Below are 18,140 nucleotides of genomic sequence, written 5' to 3'. Positions count from 1 at the left end.
TTGACGGGCTGCCCTTCCAGGTCCCCAGAGGCCTAACTGTGAGTTCCCTGCTCTCACCAGATATGCGCCCCCCCCCGACTTAGCAGAAGAGGCTGTCCCCCACCTGTTCCCCTGGCAGCCTGACCAATTACACCCCACCCATCCTCAGCCTAGTGGATCTCACCTCCTTGTCTTTCCAACAAGCCAATCGCATCCTCCCCTGGGAACCAGGGGCACCTCACCCTCCTGTTACTACTACAAAGTCTGCCTCCTACAGCCTCAGGTGGTTCACTCCCCTCCCAAGTGCAACTGCCACGGGTCTTGTGTGGCCAGCTGGGTCCTCCCCCAACCCAGGGCTGTGAGTATATGCGACTAACTGCTGTCCATCTCACCAGACCAGTGGTGGGTGTTGTGTGTTTGCCCATCTCAGTGCTGGGGATCCCTCCTTCACTAATGGGGTGAGTAGGAGGCAACCAGACACCACCATGCCCTCATCACCCAGTTTGACTCTCTGGTGCTCCACGCAGGGGCCATGATTGTATTATCCCAGGAGCACTTGCTTCCCATCTGTCTCCCTTGGGGTACAAGCCCCATTTGCTGCTGCACACCCAGTCCCTGGCTCCAAGTGGGCGCTCAGTATAGATATGCTGACATCCTCACTGGCCCCCTGAGCTGCGCGGGGCACTGGGGAAGAGCCGGTTGGTCCATTTCTAGGAAACGTGTGAGTCCTTGTCTCATAGGGCCATTGCTAAACGTTGCGTTGTACGAACTTGCAATTAAATATATGATATTAAAAATAAAAGTTGTGGGCGCCTGGGTGGCTCAGTCAGTTAAGCGTCTGCCTTCGGCTCAGGTCATGGTCTCGGGGTCCTGGGATCGAGCCCCGCGTCGGGCTCCCTGCTCAGAGGGGAGTCTGCTTCTCCCTCTCCCTGACACTCCCCCTGCTGTGTTCCCTCTGTCAAATAAATAAAACCTTAAAAAATAAAATAAAATAAAAGTTGTAAGTACTCTAAAGTGAGCACTTCCTCATTTCCCTGCATCTTATTATTCTCTGTGCTCCTGAGGCTATCACTGACTCTTATACCTGATGGTGAAGAGACTAAAATACTACTCATCCCTCCCCCCATCACATTTAGTGACTTCCTGCTGGTAGCTTCAAACTGGCAGGGGGAGCTGGGGGGGAGTCCCATCAATTCCGCTCTCATTTGCTTTGAAAGCACAAATTTGTTCCAACATGATGGACACGTCAGAGATGGATTTGAGCATGATGTGATTGAATGTGGTGTTGCTTATGCAGGATTTTGTCCAGGGGCAAAGCTGGATGAATGGACTCTGCCTGGCTGACAAGAGTTGCATGGGAATACGCAACCTCCCCCCCGACCCCCTACCATACACACCCCTGCCAACATCTGCAGGCTCCCGCAGCTGTTAGGAGCTACCATGCCAGGCCCCATCTGGAAACCTGGCTACAACCTCCCCACACCATGTCCACCTGTGAACCTCAGGTCCCTTCCAAAGGTCAAGTGCTGTATTTGCTGTGGTAGTCACATCATTCTAAGCCAGGGCCAGGGAACCATGGACTTTACCTCCAAGTGTGTGGCCGGCTACTTCCAGGGTGGTCAGAGCCTCCACTCCACACTGACCCAGGGCAGCCTCAGCCTCGCGGGGCGTGCCTGCCTAGAGCACCACCTGATCCCCTGGAGCCCTGGCTTCCAGGGAGGCTACAAGAGCGTGGATCTGGGCGACCAGAACCAGAGGCACCTCAGCCACCAGAACAAAGATGGAGTTGAGACAGTAGAGCAAGGGCGCGCTCATCCTACCACCTGCTGCATGCCCCAGCCTCAGTATCTCCTCCAGGACTCCCAGGTGTTTAGAAAAGATGTGCAAGGAGAGTGGGTAGGAGAAGCTACTCAGAAGCAAAGTGCAAAGGCTGCTGGGGATCTCCGTGGAGCAGGAAAGCACCTTCCAAGACACCTTCACAGATCAGGAAGAATCCAAGCTGAGATCCGCCCAGCACTCTCCCTGCTGCCCATGGAGAAGAGCGAGCATTCACCCTCCCTAACAACAACCAAAATGTTGGCGGGGCGGGGTGGGGGTGTGTGTGCACGTGTGTGCGTATGCACACATCACATGTGCATTTCGGGCCAGGCAGGGGCATGGGAGGAAGAATGAGTCTTCTGTGGCTGCTATAACAAATTACCATAAACGGGTGGCTTAAAGGGATTTTAAACAACCCACAGAATGGGAGAACATTTGTGCAAATCATGTATCTGATAAAGGATTAATACCCAGGATATATAAAGAGCGCCTGCAGTCCAACAACAATAAAAAGCAAACAACCCAATTCCAAAATGGGCAAAGGGTCTGAATAAAGGTTTCTCCAAAGAAGACACACGGATGGCCAACAAGCACATGAAAAGATGCTCATCCCTAATCGTTAAGGAGATGCAAATTAAAACCACAATGAGATATCACTTCACACCTGTTACAATGGTTTCTTACTGTTTTAAATAGACCATTAACACCCAAGCCGGTGCCTCTGTCCAAGCGCACTCCTGCACGAGCTGATCGGCTTTCTGTGGTTTCCTCTGCAAATGGGCTCCGTGGCCTAGCATCCCCGTCCCCGCCACCTGTGATCACGCGCAGAGGCCCGCGAGGGGTCATCGCCGAGGTTTCCAGCAGCCTGCAAGTGACAGCCTGGCAGCCATCCCCTCCAGCGGCTTGCTTGTGGCCTCCCACGACTATTACTGGTGCCGCCTGGGCTCCCCTTCCAGTAACAGCTCCTGCAGAAGTGCAGAGTATGCTGGGGAAGCCATCCCTCACCACCCCAGTCTCCCCAAGGCTGACCCAGGGCACTGGTGGGCAAGCTTCTTTTTCGGGAAGTCCACTCTCCCATACTCGGCTGCAGTGTTGGAGTCCCCAGAAAGCTTGGTATCTTCCCAAGCTTCCAGCAGCAGGATCCTCTGGGACTTGGCTCTGGAAGCCATGAGGAAGCAGCGTGGTGGGCAGCCTGCAAAGCCAACATGGGGCCCCCATCCTGAGAGACCACCCCCCACTCCCCCCGCCCCCCGCCTTCAGGAGGCACTGGGCTCATCAGAGCCCCTCCCCTCCCCTTCCCCTAGACTAGGCAGGCTGCAGCAAGCAGAAGCAGTTGGGTTATTTTATATCAAAATAGCAAAACACAAAAAAGAAGTTGAGAGAACCCCACTCTTTACTATCCAAGCCACACACGAGCCTTCCTGGCACCCTGGATCCGTGTGCCTCGCACCAAGTGGAAAATAAACTCGAAGCAGCCAGTAAAAAAAAAAAAAAAAAATTAAATTAAATAAATAAATAAACCATACACAAGTTTTGGTGAGGATGTGGAAAAATGTGTGCACTGTTGGTGGAAATGCAAATTGGTACTGCTACTGTGGAAAACAGTCTGGTGGCTCCTTGAAAAGCTAAACATAGACTTACCGTATGATCCAGCAACTCCATTTTGGGGTTGTTTATACACAAAAAACAGAGAGATGGTAAGTAAGCATGGGGCTAAATAACAATGTTCTCAGCAGAGAAAAGACATGAATTAGGTGTAGGGTTGCCAGAGTTAGCAAATAAAAATATATTTACATTTGAATCTCAGATGAATGACAAAAAAAAATTTTTTTTTAGTGTAAATATATCCCATTCAACATTGGGGATATACTTACACTAACTATAGATGTATTTGTTCCTTATGTAGGATTCACATTTGACAGGGTGTCCTACGCTTTACGTGACGATGCTAACTGGCTTTGGATAGAGAGTAAGATCTTCATTATTGTCTTTATAATAACCTCACAGAAGGAGGAAGTGGTTCCTTCAGGTTCCTTCCGAATTTGCATAAGAGACCCAGCCATTGCCGCGCTAGGCTTATGCCCGAAGGACTGAAAGCAGGTGTTCAAACAGACTGTGCACACATGTTCACAGCAGCACTAGTCTCGATCGCCAAAAGGCAGAAGCAATGCAAATGTCCATCAGCCCAGGGATGGATAAACAAAGTGTGGTCCATCCGTGCAGCGGAGCATTAGCTACAAGGAACAAAGCCCTGAATCTCGAAATCATCACGCTGTGAGAAAGAAGCCAGACACAAACAGACAAATCGTGGGGGATTCCATTTCCATGAAATATCAAGAACGGGCAAATCCACAGCAACGGGAAGATGAGCAGTTGCCAGGGGCTGGGACAAGGGGGTGATGGAGCAGGAGTGACTCTGATGGGGACGGGGTCTCCTTTGGGGGTGATGGGAAAGTTCTAGAATGGACCGTGGTGACGGCGGTACAACTCTGTGAATAGACTAAAAACCAGTGAATTGGACCCTTTGGAAGGGTGAACGTAGGATATGTGAGGTGTATCTTGATAAAGCTGCTGCTGCTCAAGAAAGAGAAGTCCGGGGCTTGGCTCTTTAGCAGGAGCGTGGCTCGCAGGGAATGTCTGGCACTTCTGGCCTCACCCGGGCCCTCGGTGCCTCTTGGGCAGCAACTTGAAGGCCAAGGGCGAGCTGTTGAATTTGCTTTGGAAATTTGGAGCTAGCAAGTCCGCCCTGCTCCAGATCCCTGTGCTTGGAGCAGCTCCCCCACCCCCAACACACACATTCACCCAGCGCCTTGCTCCCCCGCCCCCTCCCGGCCCCCACCGCCCCCAGAATGCCAAAGTTTTTCTCCGTGATGTTGTTCCAGGAGTCACAGGCTCTGCTTGTCTCGTTGGGGAACATCTCGCTGAGATGTTCAGCATCATATGAACCTGGACGGGCCATGGGGGACAGTGCTGGTCTGTGCCGAGCAGCAGAGTCGGCTCCCGGCCACCATGGCCGGGCAGGCATGGGGGATCACTGGGTAGTGGAAATCTTAGGGCAAGACCTGGGATTTCCTATCTAGCTCCAGTCATGAGTGGGGCAGGGGTTTTGAGACCTGACACACAGAGCCTGAGCACCTTCTTCCACTGCCCCCCAACACAGGGTGCCCCACCAGGGAGGGGTGGGCAGGCACACCACCCCTTGGCCTTTGCATTGCGGCAGGGGGCTGTCCACACTGGAAACCTAACTGCTGGTTACTTTCAGGATTCAAGGAGGAAGGAGGAATGACTGCTAATAGGTATGGGGTTTCTTTCTTTTTTTTAATTGTACTTATTTATTTGCCAGAGGGAGAGAGGGACAGAGAGAACGAGCAGGGGGAGCGGCAGGCAGAGGGAGAGGCGGAATCAGGCTCCTCGCTGAGAAGGGAGCCCAATGTGGGGACTCGAGCCTGGGATGCCAGGATCATGACCTGAGCCGAAGGCAAATACTTAACTGACTGAGCCACCCAGGCATCTCGGGTATGGGGTTTCTTTTAGGGGTGGTAAAAATAGTAGTAGTTGCCCAACATCTTGAATATACTAAATGCCACTGAATTGTTCCCTTTAAAATGGTTAACTTGGGGCACCTGGGTGGCTCAGACGTTAGGCGTCTGCCTTTAGCTCGGGTCATGATCCCAGAGTCCTGGGATCAAGCCCCTCATCAGGCTCCCTGCTTGGCAGGAAGCCTGCTTCTCCCTCTCCCACTCCCCCTGCTTGTGTTCCCTCTCTCGCTGTGTCTCTGTCGAGTAAATAAATAAAATCTTAAAAAAATAACAACAAAAAAATAAACTGGTTAACTTTATGGTATGTCAGTATCACCACAATAAAAGAAAAAAAGAGAAGAAAGGAAAATGCATCTTGCTGCTGAGGAGCCCAGGACTCCCACAGTGGCCCCAGGATCTCAGAAGGACCACTGCACAGGACAGTGTGGTCCAGTGGAGCAAGTGAATTTTGGAGCCAGGTGCATGTTCAAATTCTGACTCTAACATTTACCAGCTGTGTGACATGTGAGAGGCTGCTTGACATCTCTGAGCTTTTTAATTGCCCCAGCTACAAAGTGGAGATCACAATACTTCCTTGCAGACCAATTTGGGGATTAAAACTGAATTTGGAGGAGCAGCTGGGTGGCTCAGTTGGTTAAGCAACTGCCTTCGGCTCAGGTCATGATCCCAGGGTCCTGGGATCGAGCCCCGCATCGGGCTCCCTGCTCCTGGCGGGTGGCTGCTTCTCCTTCTCCCTCAGCCTGCCACTCCCCCTGCTTGTTCTCTCTCTCTCTCTCTGTCAAATAAAGAAATAAAATCTTTAAAAAATAATAATAAAAAAATAAAACGGAATTTGGAGATTAAACCCACTGGGACCGTGTCTAACATACAGAATGCACCTGATAGAAAGGAATCAGTTTCCTCCAATGGAACACCACCATGAAGCAATGAAAAGGAAAGAAATATTGAGGGGGTAGAAACGTGGATGGATCTCAAAACGATGCGAGGTGAAAGAAGACAAATAAAAACGAGTACACACTGTAGAGTTCCACTTATAGAAAATGCAAACTAATCTAGAGTGGCCCAAAGCGGATCAGTGGCTGCTTGAGAAAGAGAGGGAGGAGCAGACAGGAGGCATCAGAAGGGGTCCTGCTATTGTTCTTGTTATTGTGAAATAACAAGAAACCATACTTGGTCTTTGTTCTGGGTTCCTGGCTCAGAGCTCCTAACACCCTTGTCACTTCCTAAGTGATGAGTGATAGGAGCATCTTTTGTTATTCATAGAAGACCCCTTCCAACCACACCTGACTTTCTGTTAATGGGGTGACTTTGGGAACACACCTAAGGATGGGGGCTGCTTGTCAGGGAACCAACCATGTGATTCGATTCCAAAGAGTCAGAAGAGGGGCTGGAGATTGATACTCAGTCACCGATGGCCAATGACTTCATCAATCTTGACTATGGCTCGAAGCCTCTGTAAAAACACAAAGTACGGGGCTTGAAGAGCTTCTGGCTTGGTGAACACGAGGAGGTACCTGGAGCAGGTGGGGGGGTTGCCCAGAGGGGGCATGGAAGCTCCACGCCCCTTCCCACATACATGCCCCATGCATCTCTTCCTCTGGTATTATCCTTGATAACACACTGTAATAGGAAGTAAAGCACTTTCCAGAGTTCTGTGAGCATTTCTAGCAAATTATGGAATCCAAAGAGGGGGTCAAAGGAACCCCCTGATTTGTAGCCAGTCTGTCAGGAGTCCTGGAGATCCAGCATTGTGGCTGGTGTCGGACGTGGAGGCAGCCTCGTGGGACGAAAGCCCTCACCTGTGGGGTCAGTGCTAACTCCGGGTGATGTCGGGATTGCTGGGTGTGGAAAACCCATGTTTCGTGTCAGATGCGCTGTGAGTACAGTGCAGGAAACAGAAGTTTTCTTTTCGGACCCAGGGAATTTTTGGGGGGTGTTGGTTGCGCTCACTGTCTCAACTCTGGTGATGGTTTCACAAGCAAGGACATAGGTCAAAACTTAGCTAATCCGATACTTGATACAGATATGTGCAGTTTATTGTAGGCCACCTGTGCCTCAATAAATCTGTTTATAAAAGCAGAAACATAATTTTTTAAAAGATTTTATTTATTTACTTGAGAGAGAGAGCACAAGCAGGGGGAGGGACAGAGAGAAAGGGAGACTCCCTGCTGAGCAGGGAGCCCCACGCTGGACTTGATCCCAGGATCCCGGAATCAGGACCTGAGCCGAAGGCAGACGCTTAACTGACTGAGCCACCCAGGCATCCCCCTCAACAGCCCTTCTTACCAAGACCAGAGCATGGCTGGGAGTCAGACACCTCCAGGCACTTTAATCTGTCCCTTAGGCTGCCACGAGGGCCCAACATTCATTCTTGGAGGCTCCAGCAAGACGAGAGCAGGGACCAGCCTCAGGCGGCACTCAGGCCAGCTCTGAGGTTTGGTGCATGAGAAAACTGAGGGCCAGACAATTCACCCCCAAATGGGAGCCCTGGCTGGTTCTGCCTTCTGGGCAAACAGGCTGGAAATAAAAGCACCACAGTAAACGCCCTGCCCTGTCTCGGCTCCGCCGGCCACTTCTGTCCTGGGGAAGGTGCCAGCTCAGTGCCAGGAATGTTCTGGACACACCCGGGACAAGGAGGCAACTGAAGAGGCACCAGGCTGCCGTAGCTCTGGGCACCCTCTGCTCCCTGCGGGTGGATTCACCCAGCCCTGCAGGAGACTGGGTCTGCAGGGGACAGAGCCCAAGACAGCCACCTTGGCCAATGGTGTGTCTGACCCAGTTGGGGTGGGCAAGGGACAAGGCCCCCTGGGTCAGGTGGGCAGGTGCAGACAGCCCTCAGGTGAGGTCACTGCTTCTTCCCCTTCTTCTCTCATCAAGTGTCTATGGACACCACCCACTTGGCCAGCGAACCAGGTGCTCAGAGATGGACCAGACTGGCCCCGCCCTCAGGGGATCCCCAGACCGCCTAGGAAGATCAGTCTAAACAGGTGAGTTCCAGAACCTCTGACAGCAGAACTCACCTCACAGGGGACCAGTGGGGACTAGAACTGGGGATGCAAGGCCAGCTCTAAGCCCAGGACGTATTCGGTGTCCGTAAAGGGCACCTCGTCCCGTAAAGGGGGGAAGAGGCCTCCCAGGTGTGATGCAGGGGCCAGATAACCTGGGAGTGGGAGGAACCAGCTCCCAGGAGGGGGTAGAGGTGTTGCAGGAGGAGATGTTTCCATGCAAACCTTCCAAGGCTTCCTGGCCGTCCTGGCTCCCCAGGCTCATGTGCCACCCCACCCTGGGCACTCAGCTCCTGCTGCCCTGTGAGCCGGGGCTGTGGTTCCTACCTCCCCAGCCTCCCATCACCTGCCTTGCCTCCACCGGGGTTCAGCTCTAGGGGGCCGACTCCAGGCCTCACCACCCTCTACCTCGCCCATGGCACTCTTTCCTTTCCTGTTTTTTTTTTTTTAATAGTTTATCAAGATATCATTTACTTCCCATAAATTTCATCCATTTAAAATGTACAATTCAACAGTCTTTAGTGTATTTACAGAGCTGTGCCACCATCATCATAACCTAATTCTAGAACATTTCCATCACTCCCAAAGGAGACCCTGTCCCCATGAGCAGGCACCGCCCCCACCCCCTTCCCCCGGCCCCTGCAATCAGCCATCTGCTCTCTCCATGGGTTGTTCTGTTTCGGACGTGTGATGTCAATGGGATCGCACACTGTGTGGCCTTCTGGGACTAGCTTCCCTCACTCAGCACGATGCTTCAAGGCTCATTCCTGAGGCCCTCTGCACAACCTTCCAAAGTGGTGGAGAGAGCCACCCGTGGTTCTGCTGAGGACAGGAAGGGGCCCTAGAGTCCCTGACGTGAAACAGACTGACAGCAGCGACAATAAAACCACCAGTAACAATAGGGGCTGGCCTTCACCGCGTGAGCACCAGGCACCAGGAATGAATGGGGGCATTTTCTTTGTCTCCTAACCATCTTTAGCAAGGAGGGCTGTCGTCCCCAGTCCTCAGCCAAGGAGGCTGCATCCCAGAGACGCTGGCTGCCCAGGGACAGAGCCAGGATCTCACCACACCCCCCCCCCCCCCAGCCGGCCCACACCCTCCAGCCACACTCCACCCTGCCCTTCTGCCCCTGGCTCTGCTCTCTCAGCCTGGAACACTGCTCCCAGCTGCCTTTGCATGGCCCGTTCTATCCTGGTGGGGGGACGGGAGGCTGTCAGCCACCCTGCACCTGCGGGGGTTCCCCAACACGGCAGCCTTGGGCCTGCGCACCAGGCAAAGAATTTGGCCCCAACTTAAATGTTCTCCACAAAGAAGGAGAGGAAGGAAGGAAGGAAGGAAGGAAGGAAGGTGGAAGGAGGGAAGGGGGAGGGAGGGAGGGAAGGAAGGAGGGAAGAAGGGAAGAAATAGAGAAAGAAATTTAAAAAAAAAGAGAGAAAAAGAAGCTGCTTTTTGATGCACTAATCTGTGAGGATCTCAAAAAAATCTGGGGGCACCTGGTTGGCTTGGTCGGTTAAGCATCTGCGTTCAGCTCAGGTCATGATCTCAGGGTCATGGGATCAAGCCCCACATAGGGCTCCCTTCTCAGCAGGGAGTCTGCTTCTACCTTTCACTCTCCTCTGTGCCCTCTCTCAAATAAATAAAATCTTTAAAAAAATGTTAAACCTCTACTGGTATGAGTGCTCTGGCTACATTTTGCATCTCATAAGCAATTTAAGTCATCCACCAAATGTTTACTATACTAGGAGAGTATAACTGGGTTCCCAATCTATTTATTTTTTTATAAAGTTTATTTATTTATCTTAGTACGGTCTACACCCGATGTGGGGCTCAAACTCACAACCCCGAGATCAAGAGTCGCATGCTCCTCAGCCGGAGCCAGCCAGGCGCCCCCTGAGTTCCCAATTTAAATTTACGATACTTCCACTAAGAATCAAATCTCTAAGGAAAAAATTATTTACCATTATTAATCCACAAATCCATCTGTTTTATAATATCTCAGTTGTTTAATTTGCCATTATCAAAGTTTTGTCAGTCAAAAGTTGAGCGCTGTTAACACTGGTGAAGAAAGATCTTGGCTTCTGTAGTGAGTTGAAGTGTGTCCCTCCAAAAATATTATGCCCAAGTCCTAATCTTTGTCCCGGACAGCAAATGTGACCTTCTTTGGAAATAGGTTCTTCAGGCTCCAGCGCTCACATCTCATCGGCATGCCTCGTTATCAAAGGAGACACAGGGAGACATGAGATGCCCAAGACATTCACGGGGGTGAAGAAGAATTAAAGGAAAGAGATCAGAAGGAGACCGGGCTGCACCCCCACGTAACTTCTTCCCCATGTGTCTTCCCTCCAGCCAGTAGGTCACGGGCGTTTAAAAAGGAGAGCGTAGATGGGGCGCCTGGGTGGCTCAGTGGTTAAGCGTCTGCCTTCGGCTCAGGTCATGATCCCAGAGTCCTGGGATCGAGCCCCACATCGAGCCCCACATCGAGCCCCACATCGAGCCCCACATCGAGCCCCACATCGAGCCCCACATCGGGCTCCCTGCTCCGCGGGAAGCCTGCTTCTCCCTCCCCCACTCCCGCTGCTTGTGTTCCCTCTCTCGCTGTCTCTGTCTCTGTCAAATAAATAAATAAAATCTTAAAAAAAAAAAAAGAATTCCCTGTGTCCGTTTAAAAAAAAAAAAAAAGGAGAGCGTAGAAAGGTTTGTCTCTCTATACGAGGGATACTGTGTCATTTCACACGCCTTTTTGTCTAAAATGTCTTCCAAGCTCTATAAGAAATGTAATTGCAGAATAACTGCAAAGCACTTTGGCTCAGCCACTGATCGGGTCCCCCTTGGAACTCCACATGTGTCCACCGCCCCCCCCCCGCCGCGTTCACCCCGACTCCCTATCTGCAGACAGGACAGACTAGGACCCGGAGCCCAACAGCCTGGTGTCCCTGGGCCTCTCCCAGCGGCTCAGGGAGGCCGGTGCAGATCCGATGCTGCCGTGTGAGCCCATGAATCGCTGGCCTGGGGCCAAGGCAACCCCCTGACCCAGAGGCCAGAAGCTTTCAGCTCTCCCGGGAAAAGTGTGGTGCCGACAGGAAAATATTTGTTAGGTTTGTAAGTTGAGCTAACCCGCTACGGAAGTGATCGAAGAGACCATAAAGATAGGAACCCGTGTGGTCACGTCGTTGGCAAGGCTCCCACCTCGGCTTCACCAGGCCACAGGGCGGGTGCGGTCCTGGGGGGCTCTGCACAGAGCTGATGGACGTGACCTGCGACCCTCTTGCTTTCTGAAATCATCAAACATCTGCTGAGTGAGTTGTTTGGGAACGGGTCCCAGGCCGGTCGTGGAGGGAGCAGAGCCAGGGGTGGGGGTGGGGCAGGGAGCGGATGAGCCCCAGGGCCCTTTTCAGCAGGAACACACATGAGTCATTTTTAATCAGTCAAAAAGAGGAAAAAAGACCAAGTGCATTTAATGAACGCCCACATACCACGCTGTAACGGGATGGGGTCAACCGAGAAGTCTCGGAGGGACCTTAAATGTGCATGGGGGGGGGAGAAGGACTAAGTCAGCAAGCTTGGTCCGCAGGATGAGATAGCAGGTAGCTGATAAAAAGAGCAAAGGGGGGTCAGATATGCTGACACAGAAAGATACAGGAAAGAGCGTTAGAGGAAAGAACGACCTGCAGAACAATCTGTACGGATGACCGTGAACAATGTGTATTTCAGATGGGTAGGTCCACTCATATGGAGAGTTCTCTCTATATGCTACAGGACTATAAATGTATTTTCCCCTCCTTACGATTTTCTTTTTTTGTAGCTGACATTACTGTAAGAATACAGATTATAGGGGCACCTGGGTGGTTCACTCGGTTAAGGTCCGACTCTTGGTTTCCACTCAGGTCATGATCTCAGGGTCGTGAGATCGAGTCCCACGTTAGGCTCTGCGCTCAGAGCGGGGTCTGCTTGAGAGTCTCTCTCTCCGTCTCCCTCTGCACCACCACCCTGCTCACATTCTCTCTTTCTCTAAAATAAATAAGTAAATAAAATCTTTTTTAAAAAAGAACACATTCAACATACAATATAACATATAACACACAAAATATGCGTTAATTGACCGTGCATGCTCTCAGTAAGGTTTCTGGTCACGAGGAAGCTACCTGCAGTTAAGTCTTTGGGAAATCAAATTTTATCGGTAGGCTTTTGACTATGGGCTAGGGGTGACGGTGAGCAGTTAGGGTGGCTGAAATCAAGTCTGGTTTTATGGATGTATCAAAATGTATTATTTATCATAACATAGTGTATCAGTCAGGGATCAAAGTGGGAGAACAGAAGCCACTTGAGGTCTTTGAACAGAAAGATACAGGCACACCGAGGAGATACTGTGCGTTCAGTGCCAACCTGCAAATGAATTTTTTGGTTTCCCAGTGGATATAAAAGCTATGTTTACACTCTACTGTAGCCGATCAAGTATGCAATAGCACTAGGTCTAAAAAACAATGTACATACCTAAGTTTAAAAATACTTCATGCTAAAAAATGCTAACCATATCTGAGCTTTCAGTAATCACTGATGACAGATCACCATAACAAATATAATAATAATGAAAACGTTTGAAATATTGTGAGAATTACTGAAATGTGACAGCCAGATAGAAAATGAGCAAATACTGGAAAACAGTGGTGACAGACTTTCTTGATGCCACAAACCTTCAATCTATAAAAAACGCAGTATCTACAGAGGGCCATAAGCGAAGCACACTGAAATGAGGTATGCCTGTACGGGAAGGTCACGACAACGCTGCCATTGGAGAGTGAAAGGGGCCACAGTGCATCAGTGAATGAGAGCAGCTATGTGCCAATAAAACTTTATTTACACAAACAGGCTACCGGTTGGATTTGGCCTGGGGGTTGTAGTTTGCCATCTCCTGGTCACACTACACAATCCGAAGATGATAATTCCATTTTTGTATGGAAACCAAAGAGCTGGACAAAAGCTGTGGGATTACAGTGCCACGGCAGCCCCCTGCTGGGTCTGAAGTAGTCTTGCTGCCTCTATCTGTAAAGAAGTTTCCAGAATGTGTCCATTTCTCCTCACCTCCACTGTCCTGCTCAGGTGAACCCCACCATCACTTGCCTAGATGACATGGCCCCCACAGGACTTCCAGCCCCTATCCTGGCAAACAGATGGCAGAGCACTCAGTCCTCTTCTCCAAAACTCCCAGAAGCTCCCCATCCCACCCAGGCACTGTTGCCTCAGGGCCTTTGCACTGGCTGTTTCCGCTGCCTAGGGCATACTTCAGCTGGATACTCTCACAGCAAACCTCCTCACCACCTTCTCAGTAAGACATACGAGGTTAGCTACTTTTAAAAAAATAATAAAACAATAAGAATTCATTATCCCACAGTTCTGGAGCCCAGAAGTCGAGAATCAAGGTGTCAGCAGGGCCGTGCTCCTTCTGAGGATCTAGTGGAGGATCCTTCCCGGCCTCTTGCAGCTCCTGGGGGCTCTGGTGTTCCCTGTTCTCTTGTGCCATGTGACCCCAATCCCTGCCTCATCTCTTTCTCCCTCCATCTCTTCACATTGTCTTCCCTCTGTGCATGTCTCTGTGTCCAAATTACCACCCCCTTTTTAAAGATTTTATTTGTCAGAGAGAGAGAGAGAGAGAGATCGAGCAGGGGGGAGGGGCAGAGGGAGAGAGAGAAGCAGATGCCCTGCTGAGCTGGGAGCCTGATGCAGGACTCCATCCCAGGACCCTGGGATCATGACCTGAGCAGAAGGCAGACACTTAATCGACTGAGCCACCCAGGCGTCCCATCAAATTTCCCCTTTTTATAAGGACACTGGTCATACTGGATTAAGACTCACCCTAATGACCTCATTTAACCTCATTTTAACTGGTTAAATCTGGAAGACCCTCTTTCCAAATCAGGTCACACTGGGAAGTACTGGGGCTTAGAATTCCCACAGGTCTTTTGGTTTGGGGGTGGGGGGACACAGTTCAACCAGTAACAGAGGCCGTGTCCTCCTCAAAGGGAAGCAAGAAAAGAAAGGCGTCTGCCTGCCTCTGGGGACAGCTGAGGACTGTGTGTGGCAGGCCGACACACCGACTCATCCTGCAGCAGCGGGTGCCTCTTCTGTACCTCCCAGCCGCCCCTGGCCAGGTGAGCTAACCTGCCGGACTCATGAGACAGAACAGGCTTCAGCTGTGAACAGACTGTTTCCCGGAGTCCCACACCGGCCAGTCGCTTTTCAGGGGGGCATACCCAGTGGCCAGAGGGAGACCCAAGGGCTGGGAGAACACGGAGCTCTCAAGAAGTCTGATTTTGCTAAAATGTTCAGTGGTGAGAAGAAAATTAAATGGATCTTTCAGATAGCTGTGAACCAGAACCTGGTGATTCAGCACAGGGAGGAGGAAAAAAAAAAAACACAAAGACAAAAGATGGGACACTTGGGTGGCTCAGTAGGTTAAGCGTCTGCCTTCAGCTCAGGTCATGATTCCAGGGTCCTGGGATCGAGTTCCGCATCGGGCTCCCTGCTCAGCGGGTAGTCTGCTTCTCCCTCTCCCACTCCCCCTGCTTTTGTGCTCATGCGCGCTCTCTCTCTCTCAAAACTAAATAAATAAAATCTTTAAAAAAAAAAGACAAAAGATGAACAGCAGCCTGAATCCTTCGGGAGGGGGGATGAGCTGGATGCTGGATTCACAAAGCCAAATGCAATCTGGGTCCAGAGAGAGGGCGCCTGGCCCGAGGTCTGGTCCGCAGCGTCTGCCCACAAACCCAGCAAATGCTCTTAATTGTTTGGGGTTGGCAGTTCACTGAGCAAATCCTTGGGACGCTGGGGGGGAGGGGGTTCTCTCTGATCGCTGAGGGGGGCTTCCGGAACTCTTGGAACCCAATCAGTTCCAATTAGCCAAAAAAGGCAGGAATGTGGGCTGGAGACGGAGCAGGGGTGAAAGGGCTTCTCCACAGGAGATGAGGCCCAGCCCCGGGGGGGAGGGGGGCTGCCCCATGGAAACAGGCACAGGGAGGTAGGGAGGGAACCCAGGCCTCATGGTCAGTGGGGGCTGCCGGGTGACTTAGCAATATCACCCTTTATGGTTCATTTGTTCATTCATAAGCTATGTTTTAGTAAACCAGAGATGCACCGATACTGCATGATTCCACTTAAGGCAAGGTCCCTAGAAGAGGCAAATCCATAGTCAGAAGGTAGAAGGGAGCTTACCAGGGGCTGGGGGCAGGGGGGAGGGGGGTTATTGTTTGGCGAGCAGGGAGTGTATGGCAGGAATGATGAAAAATTGGGGGTGCAGACAGTGGTGATGGTTACACGACCTTGTGAAAGCATTTACACCACCTAACTATAACTTAAAAATGGTAAAAATAATAAATATTATGTTATGTGTAAAGTCCTATCACACTGCATTCAGTAAAGGAAAACCCAAACAAAAAACAAACCGGAGGCTTGTGTAGAGAAGGTGGCTTTCTTGACAGTGGCCGTCACCATCCCCATGTGTCGGGAGCGAATGTGCAGTCCAGGGGGACGGCCGCATTTATCCCACGGTCCCCCCGAGCACCGTGGGCAAGAGTCCAAGCGCGGCCTCCGGCTCCGCCGTCCCCGACCGCCATCCACGTCCACCGCCACGCCTCAGGGTCAGGGGGAACCTGCCCTTTGCCTGCTGCCGCCAATTCCGGCCCCCTGGCCAAGGCAAGTGCTCAGGAAGGAGCGTCTAAATCTGAGTTATGGGAGGTGAGACGGTGCGGATCCAGAGAGTGAAGACGTCCGTCTTTCCACCCTGTCCCGATAACTGCCTGCCTCCAGCTCTCACTGGTCAGGTCGGGGCATCCTTGCGGCTGGGGGCTGTTTCTTCCCTGCAGCCCCTGGTTCATCCCAGGGCCTGCACTGGTGGCCACAGCTCCTGTCCCTCAATCGAGGCAGCTTGGGGAGGGGTTTGAAAACTGCTTCCTGTTCAAAGTGACTAAACAATCTTAAGCCAGAGGAGCCCCCCCGCCCAAAATCTGTGCAGCAAGAGGGGCAGCCCAGGGGGCAGCAGAGTCCCTAGGAGCTGACTGAGCAGAATGGCCAAGGCCACGGCACCCTCTTTTTCCCACAGAAGTCCCTCTGTGTCCCTGACTGGATCCTGCAGTAGATCCCTAGGGCTGTTGCCATAAGTAACCGCAGACTGGCGACTTAAACCAACGAAACTTACTCTCTCACAGTTCTAGACACCTGAAAGCAAGGTGTCAGCAGGGCTATGTTCCCCCAGAAGCCTCTAGGGGAGGGTCCTTCCTGGCCTCTCCCAGCTCAGGAGACTCCCGGTTTCCTGGGCTTGGGGCCATATCACCTCAGTCTCTGCCTCCACAGAGACCTCTCTCCATCTCAACTCTCTGCCTCTCCTTTAAGGACCTGTGGCATCAGATTTAGGACCTACGCAGATAACCCAGGGTGATCTCATCTTGAGATCCTTCCCCTAATTATATCTGCAAAGACCCCTTTCCAAATCAGGTCACAGTCATGGGTTCTGGGTGTCAGGGTGTGGATGTAACTTTGGGGGGCTGCCATTCACCCCCAAGCACATTCTTCCTGAAGACTGGGTGTCTGCCGGAGCCTTATCTGTGCTTTGGGCAAATCTTGGTTTTTATCTCCCTTCCTGGTGGTGCTCCAAACAGACCCAAGGTCATGATGTGGAGTTCTCCATGAAGACTGACAACACGGAGATCGAAACCTCCACCACAGGTAACCAGTGCTCAAATGTTCCACATTACAGAGCTGGACAGTATGGGCAAGGCCAGGCAACCATCCAGGGTGCTCAGCTGAGGGGTTCCAGGAGAGGGCTGGGGCTCACATTTTACCCTGGACAATGCTGTTCAGCACCAAAATGTGAAACAAAGCACACTATGCCTTTAAGAGTGATGTCGTGCAAGGATACTAGACACAAAAAATGCCCGTGATATTACAAGTAAAGGAGAGGCGGGTTACAAATGTTTCCATTTCCGCTCTGTTTTTCTCTGAAATTCGATTGGAATTATATGCTCCAAAATGTGCACCATGCCAATCTGACTGGTGACAATTCTGGATGACTGAGAATTCTTATCTCAATTTCCTATGATAGGCCTGTCAAAAGAAGTCCGCTAAGATCTTAGACATACTAAAACACTAATATAATCTCTCAGCATTGATTTTTTTTCCCCCAAAGCAAAGACAATAACCATTTCATCTGAATTGATGGGTGAGGCAGCGGCGGATGAAACTGACCAGAGGGCCGGTAACCCTGGACACGGGTGAGGCGGGGACTTGCTGCCCCCTAGAGTCCTCCCGGAGACTCCCCAGCAGAGAATGGGACCGGACAATGGAAGGTTCCTTGGAGCCAGAGAGCAAGGCTGTGGAAGACCCTCTCTGTACAGTGCCCTGATTTCATCTCCATGAAGACGGGAAGTGGCCCCTCAGGGGTGCTGTGCTCCCCTCCCCTTGGGCCCCCTGTTCACCTCTCTCAACTGCCGGCCACCCGGCCAAGAAGGATTTTGCAGGGAGCGGAGGCTCCATCTCGCCTCTCAGCCTGGGCACCTGGGACAATTTGAGGTCCAAGTGACCTCAGGGCTGCATCTCTGTGACTTCTTCCTTTGGGTCTCATCTCCTCCGCCTGCTTTAGTCTCCTCTGTGCTGACCAGAGGTTCCAATTACAGCCTTCATCATGCCTCCTGATACCCACCAATTACTGGGCTTCACTCGGCCAGAATCACCTTAAATCAGCAGTTCCCAAGTTGGGTACTATGGACATCTGGGGCCAGGATCATTCTTTGCAGGTGGTGGCTGGGGGCCG

The 18,140-nt window shown here is 51.5% G+C and overlaps 1 pseudogene; it reads left to right on the top strand.

The window, feature by feature from the left end:
* Positions 1-1,554: 1,554 nt before the first annotated feature.
* LOC148165131 (pancreatic progenitor cell differentiation and proliferation factor pseudogene) lies at positions 1,555-16,469 on the top strand (annotated as a pseudogene).
* Positions 16,470-18,140: the final 1,671 nt, after the last annotated feature.

Source organism: Eumetopias jubatus, unplaced genomic scaffold (assembly GCF_037043125.1).
Source record: "Eumetopias jubatus isolate StellerSeaLion01/CBP00866 unplaced genomic scaffold, mEumJub1_p1.0 scaffold_1, whole genome shotgun sequence".
Lineage (NCBI taxonomy): Eukaryota > Metazoa > Chordata > Mammalia > Carnivora > Otariidae > Eumetopias > Eumetopias jubatus.
Note: the sequence above shows the minus strand (reverse complement) of the source record. Positions and strands in the feature narration are given on the sequence as shown.